The sequence below is a fragment of the Sapajus apella genome, unplaced genomic scaffold (assembly GCF_009761245.1).
Source record: "Sapajus apella isolate SASKATOON/1434 unplaced genomic scaffold, GSC_monkey_1.0 scaffold6, whole genome shotgun sequence".
Taxonomy (NCBI): domain Eukaryota; kingdom Metazoa; phylum Chordata; class Mammalia; order Primates; family Cebidae; genus Sapajus; species Sapajus apella.
The window spans coordinates 57275033-57294792 of record NW_022436946.1 but is presented as its reverse complement, the minus strand read 5'-3'; positions in this window follow the sequence as shown (position 1 = coordinate 57294792).

Sequence of the window (19760 nt, the reverse complement as noted above, 5' to 3'; positions counted from 1 at the left end):
ATAAAATGCTCACTTGGATATCCAACCTAGTTGAGCCCTCAAATAACTCCAGTTCTAGACACCATTTCACTGTTACTGATTGAGAGGCACAGGCAAGAACCTCCCAGCTGAGCGCAGTGAACCCACACACTATGAAAGGTAATAACAAATTGTTTTAAGCCACTAAGTTTTGTTGTCATAAAATAGGGAACTAAAATAGTTTTCCATTCTTAAAGGCATAGCACCAACACTACACTGTTGTACACTACATAGCTACATAGCACCAACTACAACTTTCATCAGCTAAGATTAAATGGGCATAAAGAAAGGAAAACATTTCCGTTATTGGCTAAGCAAAAGGGAAAAGGAAAAGTGATTGTCAATATGTGATGACTTATTTCCTGGATGATTTAATTACTGTCTAGACAGTCCTAAGGAAACATTTAAAGGATACAATGTTGACAAACTCATATCCAAAATATTAAAAATGTCTCTATTTTGGAAATTAATCTTTTTGATTTATAATCAGCACTTCCAAAACTTTTTAGTAAAGACCTGTAGAGTAATAACAAAGGCATAATAACATTATATTCTATAATATTCTCTATATCAATGACAGGTCATAGATAACCATCCCAATATATTTGTTTATGTATGCAAATACATATCTTAATGTAGTCATTTTTCAACACAAACATAATCCTACACCCTAGAGAGATTTTAATGCAGTTCATAAAATTGGAATCAGAAGATTCAATTTAGTCCAACCTTCTTTTTTGGGGGACTGTGGCTTTATCTATAAAAAATTGTACTATTACATGTTGTATTTGAACATAAAATTAAATTCAGCTATCTCAGAGGACAAGTTCAGATTTAATAAAAATAAATGTGATTGCTCATTCATTCAAAGAAACACACTCCCATTTTCCTACAGATGCCTCAGTAAAGAGAACACTAATCTAATTATAGTATTTAAAAAAATAAATTGTCTTTGTGCTTGCTGTAAAATAAACAACACAGCTGCAGGGCCTGCAGAGCTTCACTTATTAAAGAAAATACCTTTTGATGATTAACACAGGCAGGTTTGTTTGAAATATGAATATGCTCACTAGAGTCTCCTGGATGGACGGGATTTTCAAAAAGGGAGGATTTCAACGAAATGAGGAAAACGCAAACCTAGATAATTAGTTAGATAACTTTTGCTCCCTTTTGATTTACAGTATCAGCAGGGGTAAAGGTGGAGGGTAAAAAAGAACAAACAATGAAGAAAAAAATATATATTGGTTTCCTAAGCATCATCTCTAACTCTTTTTTGGCACAGAACTTTTATATTAAGATCTTTTTGGTAAAATGACTCAGTCACTTTAATAATTTAAAGAAGGTATTGCCTAAGTCAGGCACTGAAGGATTTGGCTTTTAACCTGGGGTGAGGTTTTGCTACGGTTCCTTGAGCAGGTAGCTTTCCCCTGTGCTTACCACTCTGGAATTGTTAGGATAATAATAATGGGAAGGTCTCCTATCAACTGGATATTTGGCTCAAAGTCTGCTTGGATATCATCTTAACTGAAACACTTTTGAGAATGAAGAGGGGCTACTAATAACTAGTTAATTAATAATTATGTTGAGGCAATGTATAAATTGTCACTGTCTCAGACAAACTGGGATGTATGGTCACCCCACATAAAGAAAACGTTATCAGTCATTGGCGGGGTCACCCTGTGCATAATATTGTAGGACCGGATAAGTATATAGAAGACGGTTAACTCCTTTGATGTCTCACAATTCATTAGTGACAGAATTAAACACAGGTCTCCTACTGCTTTTCCAAAACAATGGCAGCCAAAGACCCCCACTCCCAGTCTACCTAAAAGCTTACTATTGGAGAGGTTTCATTGATTTTTAGATACACATAACAAAAGATCCTGAAAAGTATAAATGTTATCACTGAGTGCTTCTATATTAGGCCAACAGCAAAAATAACTCAGCCAGGAGAAATTTATCATATTAACAACCTATTACCTTGGAAAACAAGGAACAGAGTCCCCAGGAAATGAATCACAGGACAGGCATTTTTTGGTGAGAGTACCCATGTCAAAGGAAATATCCAGAGCACAGAGAGCCACCACAGAAGCAGCAGGGTCAACACAAGGATGGCTATAATAAAAGCCATTTCTCATCTCATAAAGCCTACCAGCCACCTTAGATTAACTCTCCTCTAAAGCCAAAGAGCAACATTTCCACAGCAGTATTTTTTATTGTTGTTGTTTTACAGCTATCCACATTTATTTTCCTGTCCTTATCTCATATTTTCTTACCAGAGTTCATAGACCATAACAAATCTCTCCTATAAATACTTGAATTTCATGCAGTATATGTGCAAGTGCGAATTTAAAAAATGAAACAAATTGCAAATATACTCTACTTCTTCAACTATAATGGTGGGCTTATCATGATGCTCTCTTACACTACTGTAAATATCTTCAAGTGGGAGGGTCTACTATAGCTGTATCTGTGAAAACAAGAAGGAAGTAATTCACACAGCTCAGCCTCATAGATGTGGAAAAGGGCATGTGACGACACATAATCAAGCCTTATTCAAGTTGCCTAGCTGGTGTGTCAAATGGGTTATCAATGTTATGTAATAGCCCACAAAACCATCCTTACTTCTCACACCAACTGTAAGTTTGGAGGTCCTCACGACTGCCTTACTTTCCTTAATTCACCATGAGGACTCACGGAACTCACTGAAAGCTATTCTACTGATAGTTGTGTTTCATTACAGCGAAAGGATGCAGATTAAAATCACCCAAGGGCAGAGACACATAAGGCAACTTCAGGAAAGTTCCAAACATGCAACTTCCAGCTGTACTCTCCCCATGCAGTTATGGGCAGCATTCATTCTCCCAGCAACAGAATGTAAAAATCACATGGCATATTGCCCACCAGGGAATCTCACCTGAGCTAGAGATTTTATTGAGGTCCTATTGTGTAGACATGGTTGGTTGGACACGCAGCTGATCTCAGTCTCCAACCACTCTGGAAGTCTATCATTATTAAGTTATCATTATTAAGTCTATCATCTAACAATATGATATCACAGATCATATTGTTAGACTGTCTAGTATGGCCCAAGGCCTCCAGGCAAACCAAGATATTTTTATGAGGCAGAGTGTGCATCCAAGGGATTAGAGACACTGTGTAGGACCTGAGGGCAAAAGCCAGACCTGTCATTGGGCAAGGTTAAACTATTCATTGCACAAGCCTATAAAAGATATTCCTGAACTCCTGTTTCTGGGCTCTGCATTGACAGAGCTATGCTATCCCTTCTCTCACCCACCACCTACACATGCATTGACTGCTTCTCCTTGTGTCTATTTTCTGATGCCTCTTCCACTTGGTAAGCTTGCTCATAAACTACAGCTCTAATTTCTAAAAGAAATAATTAGTCTAGTTTATGATCATGTGTCAATATGAAAATCTGCTAGTGGCCCCTTCATGGGCTCCCAGCTAATGCGACTAACCCTCTGGCTATCCTAGATGAGAGCACAGCCCTCTTCCCATCAGCTGTGCCCAAGAGCAATAGAACACTGGTATTTAACCAATGCCACTCTCATAAGTCTTAAATGCTGGCATTTCCATAATAAAACTTATGCCTGTCATAAAATACAAGTTGAGTAGCCCTGATTCAAAATTTTGGGGACTGAAAGTGCTTCAAATTTCAGAATTTTTCAGATTTGGTAATATGTAAGTTATACTTACCCGTTGAGCATCCCTAATCTGAAAATCTGAAATCTGAACCGTTTCAGTGAACACTTCCTGTGAGCATCATGTGGTGCTCAAAAACTTTCAGAATTTGGAGAATTTCAGATTTTGAATTTTTGCATTACAATGCTCACCGTACCTAACTTGTTGGTGCCAGACATAAAGCACCCAGTGTGAACAGAACCTAAACTTAATAATGATAATACAGGGGTAGTTTAATTTCCAAAGGTTGCATGAAAAATTATATCATTTTGCTTCACAGCCACACTATTGACTGCTTGGCTTCAAACCTTGTATACATGATATTTACAACCTATGTTTGCCACTGAGCTTCAAAATTTTGCCAATTCAGGACCAGTAATGCTTTTGCCACTCAGCAGGTATGATATATACATTTTAATTGTCTTTTGCAATGAAAGGAATAGAAACTGTTATGTCTTATAAAATGTCAAAAGTAACATTTGCTTTATTTTATAATGATAAAAAATGGATAACCTAGTGTTATGATGGACTGAACATGTGACATATATGTATATACATGAACATGAATATGTGTCCCCCTGCCCCAAAATTTTTATTTTAAAACCCTGACCCCCAGTGTGGCTATCTTGGAGATAAGGTTTATAAAGAGGAAATAAAGGTTGAGTGAGATCATATGGGTAGGGCTATAATCTGGTATAATTGGTATCTTTATAAGAAGAGCATGAGACATCAGAGCTCTCTCTCCTTGTACTGTGAGAACACAGCAAAAAGATGGCCATCTGTAAGCCAAAAATAGAGTCTTTTCCAGAAACTGAATCTGCATTTCAATCTGGGACTTGTAGACTCCAGAACTCTGAGAAAATAAATGACTGTTGTTGAAGCCCCCTAGTCTGTTGTATTTTGTGATAGCAGCCCAAATTAACATATCTAGAGTTATGATGAAATAAATAACTGAATAAATAAATTATTTTATTGAATATGAACTTAATAAATAAATGAATACATGAAAAAGATATTTAGTACAAAAATAGGGATTTGAACATATTGTAAGCTCAGAAAAACCATTTTCACTCTTAACAGATAAACTCACAATTTCCCATTGAAGAATCTATGACTTTAGTAAGGCTTTTATTTGATTTGGGCCTATAAAAATTATATTTTTATCATAGACATAATAAGATATTTTACCTTTTGTGAAGACAATTGGAAATGTTCATTTACCATACATCTGAATGAGGCTGAAGCAAATCTGAAGATCAAAAATCAGTGAAGCAGCAGAAAGTATTATTGAGTGAGAACAATTCACCATATGACCATCTGTCCCACATTCTGAATTCAAGAGAGTCCACAAGTCTATAAAAATGTCATACATGAGCTTTCTTTAATGGTTGTATTTTTTTACTACTAGATTATTAATTTTCAAATGTATTTCAATAGGGCATTAGTGATAACCAGTTAAACAAATCTAAGATCCTAATGGATATGTATCACAGGCTTAAAATTTTCATATCTAAAGGTAACATCAAATTTATATCACATCGTTCAAGAATTCACTTATTTATTTCCCATATTTTATGGGTGCTGTGATGCCTCATAAAATTTCATATTAGCTAGGATCTCCTGCTAGGAAAATAATATGGTGGTTATGTTAATTTGCATTTCTCTATGATAGATATTTAGCTTTGTATTTTTGTGTCACTGTGTATATTTTCATCTATTTTACAAAAACTCCTCACTGACAGGAGAGAAATGGAGTGGAGAAGAAAGATCATGACCTGATATTTCAATATGATTTGCATATAGCTACAGAAAATAGAAATGGCCTGGAATTACTTTAGGAGTGTCTAGATAGGTGTTCTGATATAAGAACTGTATCTACCTAACACCATAATTATGTGAAAGAACGTCTATGGCCTGCCTCTCCTATGATCTCCTAGACCAGAACTAATCTAAGAGGCCTGAGGTCACTGTTCAGTGGTCAGGAGGGATGATTAAGCCAATTTGTTCCTTCACTTGCTTTGAAACTACAAGATTGATGAGGGCAGAAACTTGGTCTCTTTCGTTCTCACTTTATTCCCAGAGTCTATATTTGCTCAATGCATACAGTAGTTGTTCAAGAAATATTTGTTGACTCATTGGCTGGAAGAAGTGAGACAAAATGCCATCCCTACTGCTGTGAGAGGGGAAAGGAAAGGAAAGGAAATAAACAACATTCTTGAGACATCTCCACCTAAGTCAGCTCCCTTCTCAGTTGGAAATAAATCTTCTTAGTTGGAAAATCTCTAAGAAACAGCTCAGGAATAAGTGGGTCACATATGACAGATTACCAGTTTTGGTAGGCAGGAAAAGAATAGACATCTTCTCTATAGTTTTCTACATCCTCCTAGAAAGTAAATAAGGGAGGCACTGAGGTGGAGTGCCCTGAGCAGATGCCTGAGTCACATGGGTGTAGAGGACACTTCCAAGCATTGGACTGGGGAATGGGGCCTTGCCCTCCTGCTGAGCCAGAGAACAAAACATTTTCGGATCTTGGAACACAGTGGCTTCCTTGCCAGTTTTCTCCAAAGTTACCCGTTGTGCCAATAGAGATGGTAGAAGAGGGAACTCTTCACTTATTTGACATTTGGGCGCAATCTTTTCCAAGGGATGCAGTCAGAGAGAAGATGCATGGAAATAGAACAAGAAAGCTTTCAGATCGCTCTTGAAGGCTATTGTATAGGCAGGAGGTGGCCAGACAGCTTTCAAGTAGATGAAAATTCTGAAGGAAACGGCAAACATTACTTAGGAATAGTGAGCATGCAAACAAGATGGTACTTCAAAACAAACTTTTGATATCATTATAATTAAAATCGCTGTGATAGTCTGGGCACGGTGGTTTACGCCTGTAATCCCAGCACTTTGGGAGGCCCAGGCAGATGGATCATGAGGTCAGGAGATTGAGACCAACCTGCCCAATGTGGTGAAACCCTATCTCTACCAAAATACAAAAAAATTAGCTGGGCATGGTGGCAGGTCCCTGTAATCCCAGCTGCCCTGGAGGCTGAGGCAGGGAAATCTCTTGAACCTGAGAGGCAGAAGTTGCGGTGAGCCGAGATTGCGCCATTGCGCTCCAGCCTTTCTCTCAAAAAAAAAAAAAAAAACAATATTGATCTGATTTAAAGTTTCTACGTAGAAGGAGCTTTGGGCATAGCAACCTGAATGTTAGAATTAAAATTAAAGCCATGTTTGAATAATAATAATACTTACATTAAATTTTATAGATAAAAAAGTAATGATAATACATTACATTTTAAACATAATCTAAAGATACCTCCATTTGCAATTACACAATATTGAAGAAATATGGATTCTCCTTTACAAAGAATACTATTTTATATCTTTGGCATGAATTGAGGAACTAATGATGCTGTGGCTGATTACTTATAATAAAAAATGATTGCTGTAAACAATTAGCTTTCAAATGATAATAAAACTCCTAGTTAGAAGCAAGTCCACTGAGAACCAGAAGTGACATGTGGGAAACACTTCCAATTAAAATCTCTTAGAAATCAAGATTAAGCATCACTAATGTTATGGCAGAAGTCTAAGTAAAAATGTGGTTTCATTGACACACTGCTGTCTCAGGACTATAGTCATGGTATTCCTTGAGTTATAATGTTACAAACTGTTGAAAAAATAAATAAATATGTTGGCATAAATAATGAACACCTTTTTACATAGATATTAAGAATGAAAGTATAAGAAACACAAAAATGCTTTGATTATAAAGTAACATGATATATTCAATATACGTTCTGCTCCATTCTTTTCTTTCATAGGCAAGTAACCTGTCTTCCCTCCTGTGTATAGGGAATATTTTATAGGCCTTTGTCCAACTCACCAAGACACTGAGACAGGCTAACCAATGACATCGTTTTTAAAGGATATACAACCTATCTACCTGCCAAATTTACAAAGATCTGTCTCTGGATATTTTATATATTTTATCTTGGTGGGGACCCATACGCCTTCGTTGAGATGAACTGATTTCATGTGAGCTCTTGGGATAATTGAAGGAGCCTGATGACTTCATTCTGTTAGTGTATATTTGCTAAGATATTTTCTCCTTTTCAGCTTCTTATCTCTTCTGTGACCCAGAACAAATCTATTTCTGGGATTTTGAGTAGGATCAATGTTTACAGACTTTGCTGGGGAAATTTTCTTTTACCTGTATCCATCCAAGCTGATGGAGATGGAGGAAATATATTTTAATCATAATTTTTTAAGTCAGTTTATATTGCCCTCAAATACTAACTGCCCTGTTTACTGTGTGCAGTTAATCTCAGCTGGATGTTTAAAAACTGAATTCTGGATTTAGACAAAAGTGTCTTAGTAAAGACTAATAAATTATTTATAATGATTTTTATGACCATTACTGTATACTGAGAACTAAATAAGTTCTCAGTTGTTGAGATCACGGACATACTGTAGGTAGCATGATCTTTCAGCAACTACTAAAGGACTTCAAGTGAAAGGAAACATTATTTGGTGTCACATTCTGTTCCATCTTGGACTGATGATACTTTAAGATTCGGAAAGGACGAGTTAGAATTAGAAGAAAGGAGGTATTATAGTCAGAAGAGGCTGTACAAACACAAGAATGACTTACATATTCAGTCAACATTGATACATTCAGAATCAAACCATTGATACAGTCAGAATATAGGGGAGAGTGAGAGCACAGCATGAGGAGACATTGGACATCTGGCAGATGCAGAGCTGAGGATCGGGGCTTTACTCCACGGGAAAAGGATTCAGAGTGCAGTACAGTCAGATTTGAATATTACAAAGATCACTCTTGGAAACTGAAGGTCGTGTCTTGGTATAGAGAAGTGAATTATGTAAGTAAATAGTATTGAACTATTGCATCAGTTCAGGCAATAGTTAAATTCAAGTGGTGAAAGAATAAAGAACAGATTTAAGAACTATTTAAGGGACATATTGACAAAGTTCCCATGTTTCTGGCTCGCAGGATCAGCAGTAATTGATGATATTTACTAAAAGCGGGAATGCAAGAAGAGAAAGGCAGACATAGGGGAATGAGGGAGAAAACGTGCTGAATTGAAAGCCATGCTGAGTTTCTATTACAAGAAGAAAACTCAGATGCAGATGTTTAGGTAACAAGTCATTGAGGATATACTAAAGAGAAGTCTAGGGTAGAAATATAGGGAAACAATGTAAATGAGAAATGAATAGAATATGAACAAAGGCAGTAGAAGGGGAATAGTGAAAACAGGTTGAGCTTAAGAGACATATTGAAGTTAGATTCAGTAAGACTAGTGCCACATTGATTTAACATTAGAAAAATTCATTGTTCTTATTAAGCACCAGAGCCAGTGCTATCAAAGGTATGTAAATACACAGGTACAACTTCTAACATGTAAACAAAACTGTAATTAAAATTTAGTTTTATACAAATATATTATTTTTGCTATATTAGACTATTACATGTAAACTGTAGGTCAAGGTTCATGTTATCTATTTTAGTATCCAACACACCTAGTACTGTGTATATGGCAACATATGTTTGTTGAACCAAATTGACATATTTCTGCTGGAATTATCATGGTATCAACCATTTTTTTAGCAAACACTTACTGAAGGTATAAGGCGTCAACCCCTGTATTTATTGCTAAAGCTACAAATTTAAAATACATTCTTATATCCAAAAAGCTTAGTCTAATATAAAGACAAAGAAACATATATAAGATGATAATTGCTATGATAGCAGGCACAGGAAAATACGGAATTACAGAACAGATATATGACCTAACTAGGATTTTCAGCTTCCTATAGGTGATGACTTCTGAACCAAACTTGAGTTTGAGTAGTAGTTCTCCAGCTTCATCAGGATAGGGCCAATAAATAGTGGAAGGTATTATAGGCATCAGGATCAGCTTTCCTGAGTAGGGAGCTGAGGTCTGGTGGATCATAGAACTCTGTAAATAGTACTGCAAAAGTAGTGAGATGATGAAAGTGGAGTGAGTGATGGGGAGTGAATAATGAGCCAAAAAGATTCTGGTAATGATAATATGTCTTCTATGCCATTCTTGGAAATCTGAATAGGAGAAATAAACAGAAAGAAAAGCTAGTTTCAAAAAATAGTTCAGCATCAGACATAGTGAGTTGGAACTTTGTGATGGGGTAGGGTAATTATTGTAATAAATAGCTACTTTAGTGGCTTAACACAATAAAAGTTTCTATTTCATTAATATCACAATCTAATGATGAGTATGTATGGAGAGTCTGTGTTCAATGCAGCCAGCCAAGCACCAAGGCTCTTTCCAGCCTGTGTCTTTGGTCCTCCTCTGTATACTTAGAATATTTTCTATGTAGCTTGTGGATGAAGAAAGAGTGTATGGGGGAGATAGTGTCAAGATATTTAAAGAGTCAGAGAGTATATAGGTAAGAGATTTTTATGGGTCAAACTGGAATGAGGCACATATGACATCCAAACATATTCCACTGGTCAGAAATCAGCTTTATATTCATACCTGACTTTGAGGAGACTGGGAAATTTTGTCTAGCTAGATGCCCAATAGGAAAGGAAAAAGAATCTGGTGAGCAAATTTCTGTTTGTGATCTAGGCAAGTTGAAATAAAATGCAGATAGGTAGGTTGGAAATATATTAATAATTTATGAGTTGTAAATATACATAGTGGCTGTTTAAATCATGGAAATAAAGGAAATATCCAAGCATGATCAAGTGTACTGAAAAAAACTAAAGAATTTCAGCATTTTATGAATACATAAAAGAGAAGCATGAAAGATAGACTGAACGTATTTGGTAGAGAAGCAGAAAGAAGACTAGGAGAGAGAATGTCAAAGACGCAAAGGGAGAAAAACATGTCAAGAGTGAGGGAATGACCAAAAGCATTATAAGCTCCAGGGTAATTAAATAAGATAGGAACCACTGGCCACATTCTAAAATTTTAACTGCTTTAATTTCATATAAATTCATCATGCCGTTTTAGTGGTTGAATGACCTACAAGAAGGGGCCCATGATTTTATCTAGAGTAATAAGTTGTCTTAATTTACATCTCAACTTGTTCTAAAATGTAATATGGTAAACTTTTCTGCATAACTTAATAGCTGAGATTTCAAATTAACTTTAACAAAAACTTTAAACCTACAACTAGAGTTACTTTTCTCACATAAGTTTTGTGTGTGATGACTGTCTCAAAAAGATTAGGACTATCAATAAAATATACTTTTAATTCAGCTTTCATGCTTAGAATCTTTTTAATGCATTTTTAGTTAGCAGCTCCCTTGTGTATTCACAATGTATGTAAAATATATTTGCTTATATGCTTTGTGTGTGTGTGTGTGTGTGCGTGTGTGTGTGTGTGTATGTGTGTGTGTATGTATGTATATATAGGTACTGCCTCATGGAAAAGCATAATTAAACTTAAATTATTGACAGAAGAAAAATTTAAAAAGTACATTGCTAAACATCTCAAAATTGTGATTTCAATTATGAAAACCATTAATGCAACTATTTGGAAATTCTGTAGCTCTAAGGAACAATGCAGATGGAAGGTGAAATATATTATTTGTTTTTAATACCAATATTTTAAATGTTAATAATTAACATGTTAAATATGTAGGTATATATTGCTTGGCATTGAAAATAACATGAAGAAATGCTTTTCAATATTCTTGTAGCTATTTATCTTTCTTTAAAAAAGTCTTTCTCAAATTTTCAGTGCATGAAATAGATTCAAAAGGAACTCTTGTAATAGACAGTCTCTCCTAATAGTAACCTCCCAGACAACTCTTAGAGTTCCTAAGTCAAAAGGAGCAGAGTTTGAAAACAATCCTTGTGCTCTGTGATGGTAAGCACTGCCACAGGAAGGCAAATGTTGATGATTTTTTAAAATGTGGTGCTGAGATGCTTGAGGGATCCAAGTTGGAAAGATTGAGAGCAAGAAGTTAAAAAGCTGAATAGTGGGCCAGGAGCGGTGGCTCAAGCCTGTAATCCCAGCACTTTGGGAGGCTGAGTCAGGTAGAACATGAGGTCAAGAGATCGAGACCATCCTGGCCAACATAGTGAAACCCTGTCTCTACTAAAAATACAAAAATCATCCAAGTGTGGTGGCACACACTGGTAGTCCCAGCTACTCAGGAGGCTGAGACAGGAGAATGGCTGGAACCCAAAAGGCAGAGGTTGCAGTGAGCCGAGATCATGCCACTGTACTCCAGCCTGGTGACAGAGCAAGACTACGTCTCAAAAAAAACCAAAAAAACAAACAAAAAAAAACAAACGAACAAAAAAACCACTGAAGAGTGGTAGGCCCTCATAAATAATAAATAAATAGAGAGCTGATATAGGCTAGTATGTTAGCACTGAGATGGACCAGAAGGCAGGCCCAGGTCTAGCCAGGGCCTCAGAAGAAACCTTTGCCACAGACTTAGACAACAAAACAAGGCAGAGCAAAAATGAAAACACAAACAAAACAACAACAAACCTGCAGAGATTTAGAGGTCAAATGATATTTAGCAGCAATGATTAATACCAAGTCAAATGAATGTACTTCTGTCCCTTAACTATAAATAGCATATACCATGAAATGCCCTCACCTTGAATTCAAACTCCATTCCTATGTATTCATTCAAAATATATTAAGCACCTATGAGCCAGCTCTTTGCTATTGGTGGCAACATCAAGAAGAAATCATGCATATTCTCTTCCAGCAAGAATCTTTAATCCTCATAGAAGAGTAATGAGTACAAAAAAATAATGGCTACGAGGGAATATGTCATCGTAACGGAGCACAGAAATAGGGTTTCCAGATCTGACTGATGGGCCAGAGATCATCTTCTGCAGGAGGGATACTTGAAGGAGGTTAGTGACATGCCAGGGGTGGGTACTTAGGTGGATTAGAGTTCAGCCACTGTAACACCAACAAGGATGGTAAATTAACAAAATAAAGAGAAACAAAACCACATGCATCATTCTCTCACTACATGCCAGACGCTGTACTGTGGAGATAATTTGGATTCTTACTGAATGTATAAAATTAGCCTGTGGACTATGATCCTATGACCTCGATACCTTTAACCATATTTTATATAGGAAGAAGATTAAATGTGTTAAGTATCTTGTTCAACATAATACAACCCTGCTTCGGTGGCTAAGCAATATTATAGGCTCAGGAAGCCTGACTCTAGAGCTTTATTTCCTAACCACATTAGACTGTGAAGAAATATTTATTGACAAAACAAGAAAGCTGGAGAGGCTCCCTAGGGTATTTGTGAAGAAGAAAAAAATCCTGTTTTTGTTCCCTTTATTTTTTTGAGTGATGTCAGCTTACTAGAGGAACCTCAGAAAACCAGTTGACAAGGTTGAGTATGCTGAGTTTATCATGCAAAGCAATATCCTTTTAGAATTTACAATATTGAACAATATTAAAAAGAAAATCCCCCAAACATTCGAGTTGATGTGTTTTTTTTACTTTTATCATTTTAAGACGGGATAAATAAAATTTGAAAAAACACAGGAGGTTCTGTTTCTACTATCTTAAAATGCAAATCATAAGGACCTTTGAAATTATTGTCATGTTATTTCTTAGCTTTCTTTTCAAAGCCAGGGCGTTTCAATTTCTGTAAATATTTCACACAATACAGGTCCTGCAAAAATTCCTGTCTCTCACTCACCCACCTTCATCAGGCCCTTGTATCTCTCTTTACTCAGCTTAGATTTTATGTCCATCATGAAAACCTCTCCCTTGCTTAGTTCTCAACACCACTCACCTTTTTGTTTTATTGTGATTGCTTTTTAGAACTACATTCTTAGTTAATCCAGCTGTCCACCAACTCTGAACCTGCACCAACCACAGCTGAACGTGGCTGGAAAAAAACACCCTCATGCTAACTGGCCTCACTTAGTAGACTCACGTAGTGGGTCTATAATGCTGCCTGTAGTAATGCTGTATTTCCGGTCTATTCATTCTCTCACTTTCCTAGAAGACACTATCATACCTTGTTCTCAAGTTTTCATCACTTTTACTCTTTCTCATTCACAGATGCTGGATTTTTTACTGTGTTTTGTTTAGAAAATGCAAGCCCACAGAGGAGAACTTACACAGGGATTGTGTCTATAAAATAATTATTTTGCTGTTCATGCTCCTAGGCTTCCTCTAGTGTCCTAGACCCCACCTACTTTTGTCTACTTAAGGAAATCTCTCTAGTATTTTCCCTATCTCTGCTGCATTATCAAATTTTTCTTCTCAATCTTGTTTGTCACTAACATATAAACATCGTTATTGTGTTTTCATACTAAAAATCTGTGTCTTAACAATGTTGTCAACTGTTGAAGAAATGCGAAGCTGGGTAACAGGTGCCTGTGGATGCATTACACTATTCTGTCTCTTTGTACATAAAAAATAAATCTGTAATGCAAAAGTAATAGTAAAAATGAAAAACAGACCCTCTATTCCCTTTGACATATTACACTAATTACACTAATTCTCCCATTTGCAATGCCACAAATACCTCAAAAATACTGCACTCTCCTTAATGTTGCTACTTTTATTTTCTCTTGAATTTATTACATTCAGATTTTTGCCCAGCACTCCATGGAAACTACTCTTGTCAAAGTCACTAATGATCTTTCCTTTGATAAATCCAGTAATCATTTTTAGTATACATGTTACCTGGTTTATCAGTATTCAACCTTGTTGATTACTTTCTTCTTTCATTCACCATCTTTTCTTGGCTAACATGCTACAGCATCCTGGTTGTCATCAACATTCCTGACTCCTCCTCCATTTTTTTCCTTTGTTCATTCTCTAAGCGTTGGAGCATTTGTGGACTCAGTCCTTGCAGACCTTGGATATCTTTTCTTTCTCTACTCACTCTTTTCGTGACTTTATTGTTATCCTGTTGACTACTATGCTGATGCTAATGACTCCCTATATTATTATATTTCCAAACAGAATCTCTGCCCTGATTCCTGTATAGAACTGCCTCCTTATATCTCCACTTAAATCTCTAATAAGGGATTCAAACCTCACATGTGAAAACTGAGTTCCTCATCCTCTTCCCTCCATCTCACATAGTCATTGCCATCTCAACAATGGCCAACTCTATTTTTGAGTGGTTCAGGACAAAAAACACAGAGATATTCTCAAACCCTCCCATTTCTTTCACTCCTCAAATTTGTTCCCTTACCAAATTCTGTCATTTCTGGGTTCAAAAGATATCCAGAGTCAACACTTCTAACTACCCCCATCGTCCTAAATCACCAACATCTCCCATCTAATTTTTTTCAGTAAACTCTTAATCAACCTTAGTCTATCATTAAGAATGGATGGCATGATCTTTAAAATGCATAGCCAGATCATTTCTAGCCTCTGCTTCAAACTATCTAGTAGCTTTCCATTCCACAACAAAGTACTATTTATGCTTTACAATTTCACTATTTAAAGTGTGGTCCACTATCTGTGAGTTTGTAATATTCAGAGCCTCAGTCTCCAGCCAAGACCTATTGAACCAGAATGTTCATTCTGGGCATTTTAGCAAGATGCCCAGGGTTCACCTGAACATTAAAAAGCATTGTTTGGCAAGGTCCTACCAAAGTTGCAACTCTCTCATTATCACTTTGATTTCATTTCTTACAGTTCTGATTTCATTTACTCTCTTCCAGACAGTATAACCTCTTTGCTGTCCCTCAAATATACCAGCCGTTCTCCTATCTCAGGACTTTTGCTTTCGCTCCTTTCTGAGATATTCTCATGGCTGTGCCTTCACTTGGAAGTTACCATCTTAGTCATTCCCTGGCTGCCCTCTGTAAAATTTCACTGCCTCTCTCCCCTTATCTTTCCCACTTCTTCCTTCCCTCTTCCCCTGTCCCCATACTATTAATCATCAGCTAACATGATTTTATTCAGTTATCTTGGTTATTGCTTCTTTAACTAGATCATAAGCTCTGTAAACGCAAGAGTTTTCCTTTTTCTTTTTTCTGCAGCGTGGTTTCTCCAGATGTAAAAGATAAACTGGCACATGATTGATGCTAATAACTATTTGTTGAATGAATGAGTGTTTCTTCTGCTTTATTTTCCCAAGGATCCCTCATGGAAAGTTCTTTAAGACTTTCATTCCATGGATTCCAACCTTTTTCTCTGTGTATCAGTGCTGCAATGGCCATTCTTCCATGCCTTTCCCTTCCTGGGAATACTGTGGCAAACCTGAAGCCTCTGGCAAGCCTGTCCCCACCAAGCAAGGCTAAACAAAAACAGAGAGCTGCTTCCATTGAGCAAAGCAGAATCACCAACCTCAAACACTCACTCAATTCTGTCTGATAATTCATCCACCTTCTATTGATAAGACTATTCCATCATCTTCCAACTCCCAAGTAGTTGTCCATTTCCACATGTAGAACAGTTTCGCTGATATTTTTCTCACCCTAGACTATCCGGCTCCACACAGAGGAGCTCATCTGCTCACCAAAAATACCACCAAATTACATTCATCTATTTTCAGTTTCTTCCCAAAAGGAATTGTGTGGTGTCTTGAAAGTAACCCCTTTTCTCTCATTATGCAGAAGAAAAACAGATGTAGCAATTTAGGGTTTCATAAGTTTCTGACTAATGTAAAGAAAATATTTTCTCAGCTTGTACACAGTCTCAAAATGAGAATGAATACTCCGTATGATACAGTGTATCTGTGGGATCAATGTTCCTTTGACAAAAGATATGTTTAAAAAGAACAGTGAAACTTAGATGTTCAGGCCCTATAGATCTCATTACTTCATAATCACATTGAGAAAACCAATACTTATTATATGTAAATACATAATTTATGTTAAAAATTATGTCACTCCTACACTTAGCTTAAAAACCAATTTTTAGATTTAAACATTATATTTTCTTCTCTTTCCCATCAAAACTGTTTGAGGATTTTGGTTTAAACATCTCTTTTTTTCTAACTCCCCATACTTTGTTAAGGCATTAATTACTATTATTACTAATATAAATAATGTAAATGACATTTTAAAAGATAATGACATTTAATCTTCTAAAATAGATTTATCATCTATTAAAGATACTAGTACCAAATTAATGATAAAATAGACTTATTTTATGGATACAATTAATTTATTGGTGACAATGTAACTGACCAACTTTACAAACAATAAATCAGTGAACCATTATATGATCAGAACTACTTTTGCTGCCAGTTACAGACTTGTACTTTGAACTACCTCTAGCAAATAAGGATAGTTTACTGGCTAACATAACCAAGGTAAGGACAGAGTTGTAACAAGGACTCAGGGATAAGTATCCCCCTCTTTACCATGCTTCTGTTTTTCTGCTGACTTCTCCCATAACAGCTGCACACAATGTTACTGGCAGCCTTCACACTTAAATTTTCTAATACCTGAAACCGAAGAGGAAGTAAAAGTTCTTTCATATTGTCTCAAGTTAACAAATCCCAGGGAAAGTTTCCTATTGGTTCTGCCTGAGTCAGTGCTGACTCTGTTAGTAATAATCACCATGAAGAGGGTTTCTGAATCTCTAAGAAGATGGCAGCTTTCTTTGGAGCCATGTAGTTAATACTGGGACGAGGAAATTGCTGGAACAAATTGGTGGGAATGTGGTGTGCATTTGGTGAATTGTTGTACTGGACAGACAAAACAACAGATGTTTTCTAACAACCCTTTGTTTTATATCTTCCTGCTTCCTAATTAGAGACCATTGTCCTAGAAGCTTAATTGTATTTATCTTTTTATTTATTTATTTTTGTAGCACAACAAAAGGGCATCCGAAATTTGAAGGTGGCAAACACAATAGTTTATTCCCAAAGTTATACAGAGAAGAAAACTCAGGTTAGTTCTGAAAAAAAATGCTTCACTTGGAGCAACTTTAGGGGGTTATAAACCTTCCCAAAGACAAGTAACTTTGTGATGATAAATACACTGGTATCATAGAAATTAAAAACAAAGATTTGGCTGTCAGGAGTTTTCCATGTGCCCAAAAAACTAGAAAACAAAAATAGTAGCATAAGCAAACCTGTCTTACAAAATAATACAAATAAATATATTGGAATATATTGGCTAGGCTAAAAAAAGTCATCTTTCAATTCTTTTGAACAAACAGCATGATTTTCTTTTCTAGTTTGAACATATAACTGTTTTCTTTTCAACAGTTAATATTTTTCTTCTGTTCCTGAATTGTGTAAACTAGATGTGTAAGGCCCTTGATGTAGGTAGGCATTTAGGAAGCTATAAAAATAATGAAATAAATCAACAAAGAACCCATAAATTTCTTTATTTTGAAAATTATAAAAATCTATTATTTTAGCATCAATTTCATTAATTATGTTATTTTTATTTTTCTCAAAATGAGTATAAAGTTGCATAATGTAGAAATGATATATGTGTAGAAAGCATACAGTGTGATCCATTACTCTATAAGGTCCATGATGGAAAGTGTTTGGATCTGTCTTATTTCTCTATCTCTTATGCCCAAGGAAGTACCTGGCTCATAGTATTTGTGCAAGTGATTCTTTTTAAATAAATTAGCTAATCATTGTCATATTGTAAGTATAGAATATTTTCTTTTGATATATCTTAAAATCCTGCTATTAAGATTGTGAAATTCTGGTCTGGCTCAAGTTAAAATTTTAAATACTGAAAAAAAGGGAGGTGATGGAATTTAATCATACTTTCATATCAATTTCAGAAAATCTTGGGGCAAAAAGGCCAAAGTTACATTTAATTAAACGGAAGGAGCACCCTGTACCTTTCTGTCATGAAAAACATAGCTGATTATATGAATTAATTATATTAGATTCAATGAGAAAATTTCTTAATTTTTTCATTAATTTGAGAAAAATTCTTAATTTTTAAGATTACATATTTACCAGAACTTAGAGAAATCATATATTAGAACATGACATATATTTATTTATTTCCAAAGCAAGCAAGCCACCATGTTGGAGAAACTTTTGTGGAGCCACTCAGGCAGTTTTGTGCCTTTGAGCTGACAAAGAAAATTACCTTTGTCAGTGAATGTCATCCATTCTAGAAGTCCTGATATGTTTTTCACTATTTTAAAGCAAGTCTTGAAAGAATTTGCAGCTGTGTCATTTGCGTTCTGAATGCAACTGGACAAAAATATAGATGTCCCTTAGTGAAGCCAACTCCCAGTTTGCACCTATCATGTGCACACTGTTGCCATCTAAGAAGAATTTGTGTTTTGGGAGCTCATTTTGGAGACTGGAAATGATGTCAGTGTCTTTGAAATGGCAAAAAGTTTCTTTGCCAAGGAAAGCATCCACTGGAAGACAAATCTTGGTGTTCTCTGAACAGGTGGAGCACCTGTGATGCTTGGCAACACATCTGGTTTGGCTGCTTTCTTGAAGGAAGGCACTCCACATGTCATAATGACTCACTGCCTTCTACACTGGCATGCAATTTCATAGGAAATGGTGCCAGCAATTCTGAATGAAGCTTCGTCCACCACCATGGAAAGAGCAAGCAACTTTATCAAAGCCGAGGATTTAAATCACTCTTTTCAGTATGTTTTGTCAAGGGATGGAGGCAGAATATGAACTTCTTTACTACACGTTCCAAAAGCAAGACTTCAAGTGCTCGATTACATTTTGGAAAATGGTTTTACCTTTTTATTCCCCACTTCTTTTTGCTCTTTCTTTTACATCTTGGAGGGAGATTAGTGGAAGATGAAGTGAATTAGAGGAAAATTCACTCAAAACTACCTAACGAGGATGAGTTCATTTGTACTTTGGCTAAAGGAAGGATATTTTTGACAATATAAATGAGGTCATTAATTTAAAACAAAGCTTTGAATTACAAATGCTGTAAAAAACAAAACAAATATACCACCCATATCTCAAACCAACACCACAATAAACCATGAACTATTGCATCCAAATTACAGGTTTTGAACCAAAAACTAAAATTAGGCAACTATTGCAAATTTGTAAATGCCAAAAACAAAACGTGTTCTTAGTCGTGTTGAGCGTGATAGAGCTT